Below are 15,578 nucleotides of genomic sequence, written 5' to 3'. Positions count from 1 at the left end.
TGCGGCATGCTTTCACCATCTTCCAAAAATCTGGGTCTCTTGCTACAAGGGTAAAGGAACACTGTTTTCCTTTCCCACCTCCCAATTCCCCCAGGAAGATTTTCAGACTGGGGGTGGAATGCCATCTCCTATAGGGGTGTGTTGGATTGTTTCCTCTTCTATAATGACCAAAATGGATGGCAAGCAATGCAAACATCATTGTTAAGTTATAAACCTCTCCAGGGGCTGCCCTTCGTGAACAACCCACCTTCTTGCTCTGGGCAAAGGAACACAACAGCCTGGGAATCCTAAAACTTGTTTCCTTCCATTACTCAGCTCAGCTGACCCCAACTGCCAAAGCAGAGGAAGGCAACAAGTACTTAGATGCAAATTAGATGTTATATGCAGATGGGTAAAAGTTACCCGGATGATCTTTTTAAAACAAATCAAAAGAAAATTTTGATAGGGAGAGGAGGAGCAGTAGGGAAAGGAGTGCCTAATCCTTTCCCCACCAGCCATTTCCCTATTCTGGGCTGGAAGGAGGCCAGCAGCGGCCCGGGTCTAGCCCACCACCGCAGCCCCCTAGCCCCGCCCCCTGCCTCTGACAGCAGACACTAAGCCACGCCCCCTGCATCTAACGTCAGATGCAAGGGGGTATGGCTGGGGTGCAAGGCGCAGCCCGAGGGCCGGCCCTGAGGGGTGGCGGCCCAGGTTTTTCAAATCCGTTTGCTCCAAGGTGGCTCTGCCCCTGTTCCTACTCCAAATTGCCCCCCCCACTGCTACCACTTTCCACTCCACAGTATTCAAAACTCATGCTCATTCTGCTCCCACTCTTCATCCAAGAGAAAAGTAATGTTCCAGGTGCTACTTATTTAAGAGCATTTAGAGTTGTGCTGTTGAGTCAGTGTCAACTCCTGGCAACCACAGAGCCCTGGTTGTCTTTGGTAGAATACAGGAGGGGTTTACCATTGCCATCTCCCGTGCAGAACAAGATGATGCCTTTCAGCATCTTCCTATATCGCTGCTGCCCAATATAGATGTTTCCCATAGTCTGGGAAATGTACCAGCAGGGATTCAAACCAGCAACCTCTTGCTCCCTAAGCAAGTTACTTCCCCGCTACCAGAGTAGTGACAGTTTTACATTGCAACATAAATATAAATTCAACAATAAATAAATAAATCTATGCTAACTGATTTTGAGAATGCACTCAAAGAAAATAAGTAGCTGTTTCAATAACATTCCAAGCCTCCATCATAAGTCAGAGTAAGAAAAGGTGCCAAGACCTCAATGCCTCATCCTCATAGGTGATCTGCCAGAGGGAAGAAAAGTTAAGCTTTATCGAAAAATATCATGCACTGTTAGTAAATAGTCAGCCCTTCAGAACCACCCTGTTTCACTCATCCCCAACAGAGGTGTGGGTGAAGGAAGAGTGACTCATCTAGGGCATCACTGGGCTGGAGCTGGTTTCGGCTCCAGTCCTGCTGTTCCTCCCCCAGAATTCATCACTTGTCAGTCCGCAAGTCTGATGTGGCTGACATTCTTTCCTCCTAGACATACAATCAGAGATGTAATGGATTCAGCTATCACCAAATCTCCCCCGTCATATCATTATAAGAGGGGGAAGTGCCAGAGTGCCTCTAATGCCGGAAACAGAAAGCACACATCATCTTTACTTTTTTGTGCTGTCCAACTCCTTAGAAACAAGCCCAACGGGGGGAAATCATGGGCACCACTGTCCCATGGAAATCAGTGAAGCCTAAGTAGTGAACTACTTAAGGAGAGCTGGTCTTGTGGTAGCAAGCATGACTTGTCCCCTTAGCTAAGAAGGGTCCACCCTGGTTGCATATGAATGGGAGATTATAAGTGTGAGCACTTTAAGATATTCCCTTCAGGGGATGCAGCCGCTCTGTGAAATGCAGAAGGTTCCAAGTTCCCTCTCTGGCTTCTCCAAGATAGGGCTGAGAGAGATTCCTGCCTGCAACCTTGGAGAAGCCGCTGCCAGTCTGTGAAGACAATACTGAGCTAGATAGACCAATGGTCTGACTCAGTATATGGCAGCTTCCTATGTTCCTAACTATACATTTCAGTTTCATTTATTCCAACCAGGTGTAAGCATTTAATATTTCTCTGGACTGCACCTGCAGGGCCCTGCTCTCTCCCTCTGGGTTGTTGCTTCCTGAGGATTGCCCATTCAAAAAGGAGAATTACCCCAATGTGTTGCCCATTAAATCCTTGTTTATGGAATTCAGGCTCTACGCTGGTGTTTCTTACTTAAGGGGTTTGTTAAGCAGGATTCTATTCAGCTCCCTAATGTAGGCCTGCTGCAGGTTTTCTCCTAGGCCAAGGGAAAAGAGGGAAGGGGGAGTCTGAAAGTTGTACTCTGCTTAAGGGGGTAGTGCACAGTTCATCCACTGTGCCTGAATACAGAACACAAAAGCCCTGCATGGGAATGGAAACATGATGGCCAGCCATGCCTCCTGTTCTGGTGCACGGTTGGCTATGCAACCCCCAGCATTTCCACATTCAGTGCTTGTCTGCAAACAACAACACTGAACATGGGAAGGGTTGATTTAGAATTTTAGGGTGGAGGAGGAGTGACTTCCATTGGCATACTGGCTTGGAAAATGAGCTCTGCTATTTTCCAATACCTTTTGAAGTAGCTTGGCTTATTTTCTTGTGCAATCAGACATGAATGTGGCAGGATAAGGGGATAGCTCTCCATACATAGCTTCCTATTAATCCCAGTGACCACCAATTCCTCTTCCTCTTTGCACCTACATAGCTTCCATAAGAAGAACTGCACATCAAATCATTCATGAGCAGGTGCGGAGTGGCGCGGAGGGTAGGTGGGGGGGAATCATGGGTTTCCAAGCAAGGAAGCCAATTTCCTTCAAGCCCCACTGAGTAGTTCCAAGCAGTGCTGTAGCTGCAAATTCAGAAGTTCAAGCACTCGGTCCCTGCACGTCCCCCCTCCACTATACCCCAGGTTCTAAGCCCACTAGCAGCTTCCCATCCCTGCTCATGGACATAATACAAGCCTTGGGAAAGCATTTCTGGCCCTGTGTGGGAAAGCTGTGAGAACTCAATAGCTTGTAAACCAGTCATTAATGATCAGAAACAGGTAGTATATGCCTGGATTTCCTCTCTTTTGTGAGAGAGTAGAAAGGATACACACACACACACACACACACACACACACACACACACACAAGTGCACACGGTTCGGTTCTCCTGTCTCTAAAGTAGGTCACTGGCACACAGCTAGGAAGTGCAGATTTGACCTTTGCTTGGCTCAGCCTAGAGCTGAAGGGACACCTGCCTGCAGCTGCCAAGCCGGGGCGGGGGGGGGGGATCCCTGTGTGTGTCCTCAGCATTGGCTCATGCATGAAATTCCAACATTTCCTCTGCCTGAAGACAAAGCCTAGGGCTCTTTGTTCAAATGCCATGTTCTCACAGGTATCCATGGAGCCACAGTTACAAGACAGTCAATACCCTTTCACAGCAGCAGACTGGTCCCTAACTTTAGCAGTCCAAGCGACCAAGCCAAGCTGTGTGGGTATTAGCCATGAAAGTCTGACCCTACGAATCACACATGCCAGGTTCCTGCTTCTGTCACATGGCAAACAGTGAAGAAATACAATATGTCAAGAAATGTTTTTTAATTGATACAAATTTTTATAAAAACAACAACAATTCTAGGGTACAGAAAACAAGAAGAAAAAGGTCTTCCAAGAAGCAATTATTATCACTGGAGCTTTTTCAGATGGTAGGCTTTACCGCAAGGCTTTACTGTGAGTTCGAGGCATAACAGATGCTTCGATGTTAAAAAGAGGATTTTTTTTTTAACCCCGGACATAAATCAGGCTAGGTTCCAATATGGAGGGAAGAACCCAAATCATGTGTGAAGTGCTCTCTGAGATATCGCACAGACTTTGGGGTAAATCTGGCCAATATGTGAATGCACATTCTCACTCATAAAGTAAAATTGCAGTAAAGTTGCCCTTTGAAAAAGTTCCTGGTAAACCTAAGAGAGGTTTGACCATTCTCCTTCCCACCAAAAAAAATGCTAAATGCTAGCAGAAAGGGCAGATGCTTTTTCTGAGGAGCAGCAAAGGGCCTAAGCTAAGGATGTGTTGCTTCCCAGGTCACTTGGTTTTGTACCTACTGAAAGAGGAAATTCCTACCATGCAAAGAGAGCTGGTCCCCTGCTGCTCCACACTGTGCAGCTAAGAGAAACATACAGCAAGCTGATTAGCTAACACCCTTTCCCCTTGCCAGTAGGCTGGAGCAGATTCAGGTTAAGACTCTGGCAAGCAGCCCAGAGATTCACAGCTGACACAAAACAGAAAGGAAGTACTTTGTTGGGGAAACAACCTCTTGCAATCTACATAGGAACATATTTGTAGGACTGGGTACTGCAAGAGAACTCAACAGTAGGGCTTATGATACTGTGGAAGCATTTCACACAAGCTGCTCTTCTCAGCTTCTGAGCATCAGCCATGCATGCTCTCACTTTCTGGGGCTGCAGGCTTCTCCCAAGACAATCCCCCAAGCACCCTTCAAGAAAGGAAAGGGAAAGGAAAGGAAAGGAAAAGACTGATTTAAATCATGTTTCCCATTTTGTAATTCATGAATTTTCTGAACAAATGCACTTTTTTTTTTACTATAACAAAACATGTTGGTTTACAACACAACTGAGGTTTTTCGCCTAGGAACATAATTAATCATTTGCACTACACAGCTACATCTGCTTGAGGATAAGGAGGGCAGTTGTGAGAGCAATGGATTTCTGTTTAGCTTTGTTTGTATACATTCAAAGGACACTAAGCAAGATCACTAACTAGAAGTCAAGAGCTCAATCCTGCACACACCTACTGAAATCACTGGCATTCACTTTCAAGTCAATATGTGCAAGATCAAGCTAGAAGTGCCTAGATTCTTTCAGAGGCAAGGGATTCTGATCTCGGCAGAATGGTTTTTGTCTATAAGACAGAAAGTAAATGCATATATTTAGATGACAGAATCTGTGTGGACCCTCCTGCCTTTAAGCTATAAGGAAATCTTAGAGAGCTGCTCATGGAGAGCAGGGTTCCCAACCTGTGGTACTCCAGATGTTGTTAAACTATAACCCCCATCATCCTCAGCCACAATAAGTTGTAGCTGGGGATGATGGGAGTTGTAATTCAGCAACATCTGGAGTACCACAGGTTGGGAACCCCTGGAATAGAGGCTAAGGACTGGACAACAAATAAGTAAGTTGCCAGTTAGAAACTTTCCTGTGCCATGAGAGTAAATGGGCTTCTCTTTGTCCCCTTTACAAGTAACATACTTAGAATAGAAACAGAGTTGCCTGTGACAAATAAAATTTTTATTAAGTAATTACCTCTGAGTTTCGTAGTCTAGGCACCACAGCTAAATTTCTAGGTGTCATGGCTCCCTGGCACCTGGGATTTGTCAAGGCCTTCCCTAAGAGGAATATTCAAAGGGCTTCTGAGTGGGCCAAGCCCAGCAACCTTATAATTTCATCTGACAACCAGGGTTGAGGAAATGGTAAAGAAGAAGAGCAGACTTCTGAACAGGACTTGGCAGAAAGGATCAGAAGGCATTTTGAAGCAAGAGTGCAAGGTTGACCCTTCCCTATCACAGTGCCACAGGTATTAAAGAAGAGAAGCCTTCTGTAAGCCAGCACTTGGAAAGCTGAACACTCAACATTATCCAAACACGAATAATAAAGTCAGTCTCTTTCCCAAAATGGTTAACAGCAGGTCTCTCTTACCAACACATGCACATAATACAGTAGGTCCTTTACCCTGAAGATTTAGATCCCCATATATTGCATTGGAACAAACACCACTAACGTGCAAATACATTGACAATGTTATCATCAGTAAGAGCTATGATGCTGCTAGGTCACCAAATGCCATCATAGCAACTACTGCTCAGCAAAAGAGAAGAATGCTCTGTATGTTTAATGGAGTGCAGTATGTATTTTAGCAGTTCTTAGTGGGGCAGATCAGAGCAGTCTCTGTATATGGATTGCAATTCCTAAGGTCAGGATCACAAATAATATGCTGCATATATTCAGCATTCAACTCTGGGAACCTTGAGGTAGGGATGTGCACAAAACACGATTCAGAAACTAATTCATGGCACATCCTTTAAAATAGAGGAATCACACATCCCCTTTAACATGAGGAGAGTAGGTCCATACCTGTTCCTCCTCTGCCACTTCTGTAATTGTGGCACTATCCCCAGCTATGATCACATGCTGGTGGGGCATCTCCCAGCTGCCCCCATGTGATGCTGACATGCACATGGCTTCCACACATGCACAGCGGCCATTTGTATGGTCCGCAACCATGTGGAGCACACAAATGGCCACTGTGCATGCACGGAGGCCAAGTGCATGCTGGCATTGTGCGGGGGCAGCTGAGAGACACCTGCCGGTGCACAATCATAGCTGGGGAGAGTGTTGTGATTATGGAAGTACAGAAGAGATGAAGTGGAATACAGACAACAAAGGTCTTATACTTCAAAACAGTGATGGAAGGACATCCATGGGAACTCTTGAAAAAGACACACTGGCTCAGTTTCACAGTCTTGAAGCCAGTCTCCCCAGCCCAAATGCTGCAAATCTCTACCTTTTCTGTTCTCAAGATACTTAAATGGGATATAATTCAGCCTCTCAGTTAGAAAATGCTACTGACTGGAAGGTGTAAGCAAGGTTCAAAAACATTTTATAAACAGTCTTGAAATTCCACAGACTTCCTCAAATGACAAACACAGTGTTAAAGTGAAACAGAGAAATCAGCTATACAGGCATCTCCCACAGCAGAAATACAAACTTGCCAAAGCTACAATCAAATGGTGATTATGTGGGATGCTTCGCAGGCACTGGACAAAGCATGCCAAACTACACATTACAATGAGCAGGTGCTTGTTTTCTTTCTCCACTAAATGGGGAGGGATAAGGGAGCAATTCAAATTAGGTCTGTGGGAGGCTTTAACCCTTTGCCCCACCACAGTTCTAACCATTTCCCCATTCAATTCATTTATTTATACCCAATTTAAAAAAAAAAAAAAACACCTTCAGATTTTAATTCTTCTCACTCCCACAACTGCCATTGTCCTTTAGAACTAAAACATCCAGATGTTAAAAAAGAGGGGGTGCTGCACAAAGCATAACCACAAACCCCACCCCACTGCTGAGGCCCTCAGAAGCCTCACCGCTCTGCTGACCATCCTTACTGCATTTGTTTGCAAGACAAATGCTGTCAGCATGAACAGATTCGTTCAAGGATCAGAAGGTTGGGGCATCCAAGCCTTGCAATCATGGAGAGTCTGTCCACAGTTACAGTGGACAAATTTGCACGTAACATGAAGCCAAAGGCTTCGGTTTCAATTTCAAACTATAAATTGCATCGCAAACATTCATCCAACCTCTGTTCAGCAGCCCCCAGTTTCAGGGAATGGTGGCTTCTCCCTGCTCTTGGCTGCCAAGGCCATATCTCAGCAAGCTCCACAGCCAGACTATGGGCAAAGTGTTAGCACGTCACCAGAGTGTCAGGAATTGGCCACAGTCTACAAGGGGGCATGCTGAGCGTGTTCGTGCCTTTTCAGAATGGTCTGCCCGCATGAAGGAATCCCTTTAAATGCCACACATGCCAGTGATTCTGACAGCACCCTGCCTCCTAAGAGGCCCGCAACAAAACTTTCCCACACAAGCATGATTCCAGCGGGGGTTGTAGGGTTATTGTGGGGCACAATTTCCCTGTTACAAAGGGAACATTATGACTTCCTAGGAGGGAATACGAATATGAGGGAGGGCAAAGGATCTGGGGGTGGGTAGAGGTCTGTCCCACCATGACCTGGGAGACTCTTGTGAGGGCTCACCCCAGCAAAGGGTCCATGCAGACCAAACCACATTCCTGCTTCGTTGGCAGTTTACTGGTAGCAGACTAGAACTCTCATGAGAGGGCCAGTCTATTGGAGAGGACCATTGAGACAAGCACCCTAGGTCTTCTGTCACGCTGCACGCTCATGAGTTGAGCAAACCCAACAAATGGGGCCCCACTTGCATAGGGCCCCCCACTCTCTCTGGTAAAAGATAGACCTTTTGCACGGCAGCCCCCTCCTCCCCTGGGAAGCCTTTCATGAAGCCAAAGGAGATTGTGACGCTCCATGTGTCAGAGCCCAGCTGTGTGTGCAGACAGCGGGGATATTATGTGTGGGGAAAGATCTTACTACTTTTGGAAATTCCTGGATGCAGGTCATTGTTGCGCCATTTACAGATCTGCTGCTGTGGGGATTTGTGGGAAAGTGGAGCCCCAAATCCCTACAACCCCAAGAAAATGGGGTCATCCTTTTGGGGCACATGCAAGGATGCACAGGGGTGGATGGGCTGGCAGGGGGCACCTTTTGACAGCTACCTGGTCTACCAAAATAGGGAGAGCAATTGTTGGGGTACCCTTCCCCGTGGCTTTCTTGCACAGAACAACCTGGCTCAATATAGAGCCCCCATGGCCTGATACTCTCATGATAGAGCTGTATATGGGAGAAGGGGTTGTTTTGTCTTCACGCATTATTAGAGATTTTCCCTGACACCCCGGAAAGTTCTTCTCATGAGTTGTGAGGTGGGTGTCCCATGGCTTTACACTCTGATGAGTGAGGGGACCACTCGGGATCAGCATCCATCACCATCACATATGAAGAATCTCCCTTCTCAGTGCTGGCAGTGCTGTTCCTGCTGCCTGGCCCTTCTCATGAGTAAGCCTAGGGACCCACCCCTCCCCCACCAAATGTTCCCATCCCAGCACTGTAATGGGGTGCCCTGCTTAGGTTGCTACCTGGAGTGTTTGTGCTGGTGAACATACATCATTCTCACTTTATTCTTGGGAAGTGAAGCACTTACTGCCTGTCCTGTCATCCTGTCCTCTTTCCCCTGTTTGCCAGGAGAGGGAATGCCCCTGTGTTACTTTGCCACTTGACCGGCTGACAAGTCCGTTGCTATGCAACCGCATAGCTGCATGGGAGACAGGAGGGATGAGGCTGGTGCTCAGAGAGGCGGCCAGCAAGAAGTGCCACAGACATGGAGAAGGTGAGATGCCGGGCGGGTCTGTGCCTCTGTCTCTATGGTTGTGGTTTCAAAAACTGCTCAGAACTGCAGTTATGGTGCCATCCGTGTTCAGACGTAATGCTTCGGCAGCCAAACCTCTAGTCTTGGAAGCGAACCTTACTGCAAACCGAAGGTTCAAACTGGAGTTTAGCAAGGCAAACCACACGTTGATTTTGCTGCGAAACCATTGTTGCATGAATTCGGATGTACTGGAGTTCCAACCTCTACCCTGTTTAACTCCGCTTTCGCATTATGTCCGAATTCAGCCTGCTGAATATAGTCCTGCTGACTTTGGTGTGGCTTACTCCCAAGTACGTGTGCACGAGACTGCTATCTAAATCATAAATAATCCGACTTAGGCCAATTTTTGACACCAATCACTTCTATGATATCTACCATAATATTATCCCATTCCCACAGGAACGGAGAGTGAACGCTTCACAAGTCAGAAGAAAGGGGGAATTATTTTTTAGAACACTTGATCGTCAATGCCAGGCCTGCTCAACTTAGGCCCCCCAGCTGTTTTTGGACTACAACTCCCATAATTCTCATCCACAGCAGCCAATAGCCAGGAATTATGGGAATTGTAGGCCAACATCTGCAGGAGGGCCGAAGTTGAGCAGGCCTGGTCAATGCCAACAAAATGGGAGAAGCGCTTTTTCCCTTTCTCTTGCAAATGTGTGATGGGGTGTGTGTGAAATGATCAATTGTACATGCTAGAAAAAAAGTATTTTTCTTAAAAAAAAATTTTTTTTTAAGTTAAAAAAAAACTTTAGGAAAAAGTTCCTAATTTTTCATGCAAATCCTTCAACCAATCTCCCAGTGTTGGGAAAAACCTCAGTGCTGCCTCTATTATTTGAGGATTCCTCACAGCAGAACAACATGTTTTTCCTCACACACACCACAAAATTGAGAGCTGCAGTTGCTTACATTTGTCTTGACACTCACTCACGGGATTTAAGGCAATAGCCTTAGGAGTCCAGGCCCACAGCCACCCGCTCAGCAAGTTGAACAATATGACAGCTCAATAAAATTCCTGTCTCTTCTGACCCCAGCCAGGCTGTTGTGGCATTATTCAAAACTCCTTAGCCAACATTTTCCCTTTGTTTCTCTATTAGGAAAAGAACCATTGTCATTCTCTCCTAAATATAATAAAAGGTCACAGGACACCATTACTCCATTTCCTGGTTTTGCTGTGAAACTGCTTCAAAACACTGAAGGGGGGAAAATCCACAGCTTCAATACATTTGACTTTCTTCCAACCCAAACTTTTTTCAAACAGCAGAGTTTGCACAGATGTTACAGCAAAGGGTGTTGTCCTCACCTTCACCCAGAAAGCTGCCTCCCACCTCCTTTTAGTCCAGAGTGACAGATATTGTCCAGGGGACACTAGCATCTGAATTTCAGAGAGAATTTCTGAACATCTGTTCATTAGGCCTGAATTCACTGTGACAGTCCTGGTGGAGGCAGTCTCCATATCTTAAAATGCTGACAGATTTTGGGAGTTCAATATCAGTGGGAACGTGGGACACAAATTCTGTTTTGGCAATCTCAGAAACAAGAATGAGGAAAAGGTTAATGTCGTGTTGCAAGAAAAAGAAAGAAACCAGCCAGTGGGGGAGAGCAAGTCCTCATTTATTTGAGGCCAAGTGCACAAGCAGCTGCATGCATTCCTGATTCAAAACTAGAATACAGAGTAGGATGTCTATGGAGCATTTCTAGAAAAGTCAGACACCTTTCCCATGCAAAAACCCCCTTGCATGGACAGCCGAGCTTCACATTGTCCCTGTCAGAGGTGTGGATGGATTTTGGACCAGCATGGTCCCCAAGCACCTATGAATTACGGGGTTCAGGCACACAGCATAAGCACAAAGCCTCAGGGTACATGTGTGTCTTGACCACCAGAGTCAGGAACATCCTGCATATTTTTAGATTCTGAACCTCTTTGGGTCAGGGAACCATTTTCTTATTCCTATTACAATCTAAAGCATGTTCAGAATTTTTTGTTGTTGAAAACCAGTAACAACAATAGCAACATCCACTTTACAACTTTCCCCAGCCAGCTCTAACGCTAGGTTTGGAGACCTGTGGTTCAATATCTCAAATTCAAGCCATTACAAGCATCATTAGTAGAGTCTTATCTGCAAACCAGCAGCAGCCATACAACCCATTACACAGATTACTTAAGAGCAACAAGTCAGAACATATGAGTTTGGAAACTGGCTCTTCCTAGGCAGCCCAGGATGGGCAAGTGCCCATCAACGGATTGTGTGGGCACGGGCACATTTAAGAGCCCCGAAAATCACGTACTCTGAAAAGCCCGGTATTACTGATTGACTAAATGGTATTATTGATCGACAAAATGTGTAAGCCGCATGTTTCCAGTCGTGTCCAAGGCGGTGTAGTATAACATACATGACAAAACTGCAATCAACGATAAAAAGCTAACCGCAACAAAGCCTCTCCGTTATCTGCATCGCCACTCGCGGACTAGACGCCCAACCGCGTCCGGGAGAATCCCACAGGAGACTGGAGCGGCAGATCCAGGCGAATCTCCGCGGCCGGAGAAGGGGCGCAGAAGTGGAACGCGCTACATGCTTGCACTACCCAAAGCACACGCTGGAACCCAGTCCGCCCTCCGCAGCAGCAGGACAGTAATCAGCAGATGCCTCGCTCACTATTCTGCCCGGGCAGAAGCAGAGAGAGAAACCGCTCCTTCCCCTCCGCGCTAGGCAGAAGCGAGACGAACGAGGGGCTCACCTGGTCCTGAGGGCCCCTAGGGCAACCAAACCCCACTTCCCCCACGCAGGCGCACGCACGCTCACCGGCACCCACGACGGTCGCTTCTGGGCTCCGTCCACGTCTCGCTCGCTCCACTCAGCCACAACTTTTGCAAGCCCTTCGCTAGTAAAGACCAAACCCGCTCTCCCGGGTTGACACATTTGAGCAGAGTCCCATTGGCCAGCACTTCCGTCGCTCAGGCATTAAACTCCGCCCCCACTTCTCCTTATATGGAGCTTCGCCTACTCTTTCCCCCCGCGGTACACGTGGGTGCTGGCTAATCAGAAAACCATTGAGTGGGGAGGCGTGGTGGTCTCGGCGGCTTTAGGAGGATTAACGGGCTGCTCTTGCGCTCTGCACCAATCCTCCCCCACTCAGGGGTGGTCCATAAGGAAGGCGCTCTGGCAGTAGATGGCTCTGAAGGGCAGCGGTCGGAAGAGGTGTCCTGCTCTCGCTCCGGCGGGTCTGGCTTCTCCGTTTGCTCGAAGGGGGTTATCTTCTTGGTTTTTCTGCTCTGGAACATAAGAACGACCTAAGGCCTATCTAGTCCAGCATCCTGTTAAACACAGTGGCCCGCCCACTAGATGCCTCTGGGAAGCCCACAGGCAAGAAGAGCTGAGGGCATGCCCTCTCTCCTGTTGTTGCTCCCCTGCAGCTGTTATTGAGAGGCAGCGTGCCTCTGAGGCTGGACTCTGGAGGTGGCCCACAGCAACCAGACGAGTAGCCATTGATAGAACTGTACTTCATTAATTTATCTAAGCCCTTTTTAAAGCCATCCAAACTAGTGGCCATCACCTGATCCCATGGCAAAGAATTCCATAGATTAATTCTGCGCCCCAGATGCTGCAGCCTAGCCTCATAAGGAAGGTGCTCCTAATCATCTTGGTTGTCCTCTTCTGCACCTTTTCCAGTTCTTCAATGTCCTCCTTGAGGTATGGTGACCGGGACTGCATACAGTGCTCCAAATGTGGCCGCACCATTGATGTGTATAAAAGCTTTATAAGTGCTTATATAAGGGTGTGTGGGGTGTGTGTACATGTGTGTATATATATATATATATATGCATTATGGAGTGCTTCTAGCAGCTGGCGTTCCCTTGGTTCAAGCAGTATTGTACTGCTGCACATACATATTTTATTGCTGTATATACATTTTATTGTTGTACATACATAATGCCATTGTTCAGCATAATAACGTCTGAATAACTGACTGGGGACAACAAGCACATATGGAGGACCTACCTCACCCACCTCAAATTGCTGCCCCAACATTGTGAGATATAGGGTTTGTTCACACATGCATGGACATCACCTGATTTCTCCATACTTGATGATTGCATTAGAATGCATGAGCTGACTTGGCTGCATTTGTGATATGAAGATTTAGGGCTATCTGCATTACACAGGGGGAGGTGGCTGTATGTATTCAAGGCTACATCTCTTTGTTTTTAAAGTCCATATGAAGGGAGCCAAGCAGGTCTGAAGTACAGATCAAAGGCCCATTCACACGTTATATTCAGCACTTGTACAAGTATACAGAGTAAACAGGTACAGATCTGTACACAGAATACAGTCATTTGCATGTTATGCCGAACGCAGGTACAGGATATCTGTACCATGCATTTGAAGGGCCTGTATCCAGGTTCATTTAAAAAATAAACACAGGTACAATCATTTGCACAAGCATGTGTTTAAGTGTACAGACATCTGTACACTCATACAGCATAATGTCTGAATTGAGCTCATAATATGTGAAGAAGTATTTGAGCTCATAATGTGTGAAGAGCATTTCACAAATGTGTGAAAACTATTCTCCTTAGTGTGCAGAAGATCCCAGGTTAAATCTTTTAGCCTCTCTAGATAGGGCTGAGAAAATGTCCTGCATGAAGCCCTGGAAAGCCACTGCCAGTCAAAGAAGATAAAACAGAGCTAGAAGAACCTTTCCTATGTTCTATCAACTATTATGTCCACTGTACAATTGTATGTGCATTGAACAAAATGCATAAATAGCTCCTGGTATTACATCTGTGATGGTCCATTCATACATGCAAATCACTTAATACTGTAGTCACTGGTTGACATCAAGATGATCACTGCTCTGCCAAGAGTGTTTTCCATCACACAAGGGAAGGGTGCTTTTCAGCCATCTATGCCTCCTGGAAATATGAACCTGAGTCTATCCCACAGTCCTCAGGGGCTTATTTTTGAAGAACCAGAGGACTGCAGAGGGCAAGGGATTTTGCAAAGATTGCTCTCCTGCCTTGCACAACAGAAAATGCTCTTCTGCTAGCACTCTGCTAGTCTGCATGTTGGCCATTGTGTGATGACTTGTTCATTCACTTGGTGCGGAGTATTTTTTGTCATGAAAAAAGTATAGTTGTCCACCTGAGGGCAGGGGCGTATTAAGCCTTTTGCTGCCTGTAGGGGGCCAAGGATTTGCTGCCCCCACCGCTGCAGCGAGGGTAGGGGTGGTGGAGGGAGAAAGCCCCCCCTTTTTCTCCTTAAAGACCGCTACAGTGCACGGGATAAGGTCAGCGAAGGCTGCACAGCGGTGTGCAGTCATTTGGAAGGGAGGAGGGGAGATGGAAGGAGCTCTCCCTCACTGCCCTTGCCGCCCACACAGTGGCATTGCTAAAAAGGGGGACTTTCCCCTTGGCCCACTACCACCCTCACCCCCCTTGCAGCCGCCAGCTCTGGCAGCCTTTGCTGACCTTATCCCACCGTGCACAGTGGCAGTTTTTAAGGAGAAAAGGGGGGCCTTTCCCCTCGCCCCCAGAGAGGGGCGGCAGAATTTGATGATTCTTAAATTTTGCCGCCATAGGCAAGTGCCTACTCTGCCTCTGCTTAAATCTGCCACTGCCTGAGGTGTAAGAACAAACCAAGAGTTTCGTACTGCATTGGCCTCAGCTTGCAATTAGTACTGACAAATCTCACCATTTTATCACAACTCTCACAACTGGAGGGCTTTTCTCTGAAGGCTCAGGGTCATGAGATTCTTAGTGCACATTTTACAAAGGCAGTTGCTGTTGGTGAAGTGGTAGATTTTAAAAAAACTGCAGAGAGATTACATCTCCATTTTTCTAAAAAGCTAGGCTGTTAAGCTAGTATCATGGTACTTCAGGATAAATAGATATGAAGACTACAGATACTTATCATATTTTCCTTTAACATCAACTCATTCAAGATGCACTTAAACAACGGCTGCTGTTCCAGGAGACATAAGACAAGGTGGAAACACTGCATTTGTTGCCAAAGCTGGAATTGCTTGAGTAAAAGCCTCTACTGACAGACACAGCCTGGAATCTTGTTCTGCACACCCACAAGTGACACACCCATCCCTGGGACTCACCCATTACACATTCATCCTCAGGTGCTGCAAGTGGCACAGGGCCCACTACAAATACCAGGCAGCATTTGATTCTCTGGAAAGCAGGTGCTCCATTGAACATGTGCTACATTGAACATGTAGGCTCCACCAGGTCTGGCAAAGACCGTTCACACTCTCCTGTATTCTCACACTCACACTAAAGTGTTAGAATTGATCTGAGCAGAAGGAGCTATAGTGTCATTTAACCCTGTGCTCAGATCAGCAAATGGGGAAACCAATTAGAAGCAAATGGCTGCAAGCCGTTGTGACACATACATGTTGTGGAAGGGAAATGGCTGTTTAGAGTAAGGGTGTGAGATGTCACAGTGAAATGCA

At 46.6% G+C, this 15,578-nt stretch overlaps 1 protein-coding gene across 3 annotated transcripts in view; it reads right to left on the bottom strand.

Moving 5' to 3' along the window:
- DENND2C (DENN domain containing 2C) overlaps window positions 1-12,051 on the bottom strand; it is a 76,530-nt gene extending 64,479 nt beyond the window's left edge. The window contains exon 1 of one of the 3 annotated variants that reach the window (XM_053249863.1): window positions 11,921-12,051. The gene's annotated coding sequence lies outside the window, so the exon portion shown is untranslated. Of the gene's footprint in view, window positions 1-7,873; window positions 7,896-11,855 lie in introns of those variants that run through there. The other 2 variants (XM_053249861.1, XM_053249867.1) reach the window with 2 other exon arrangements.
- Between the last annotated feature and the right edge of the window lie 3,527 nt (window positions 12,052-15,578).

The sequence above is a fragment of the Hemicordylus capensis genome, chromosome 4, assembly GCF_027244095.1.
Source record: "Hemicordylus capensis ecotype Gifberg chromosome 4, rHemCap1.1.pri, whole genome shotgun sequence".
Classification (NCBI taxonomy): Eukaryota; Metazoa; Chordata; class Lepidosauria; order Squamata; family Cordylidae; genus Hemicordylus; species Hemicordylus capensis.
The sequence above is the reverse complement of the archived record's forward strand: the minus strand, read 5'-3'. Positions and strand labels throughout refer to the sequence as shown.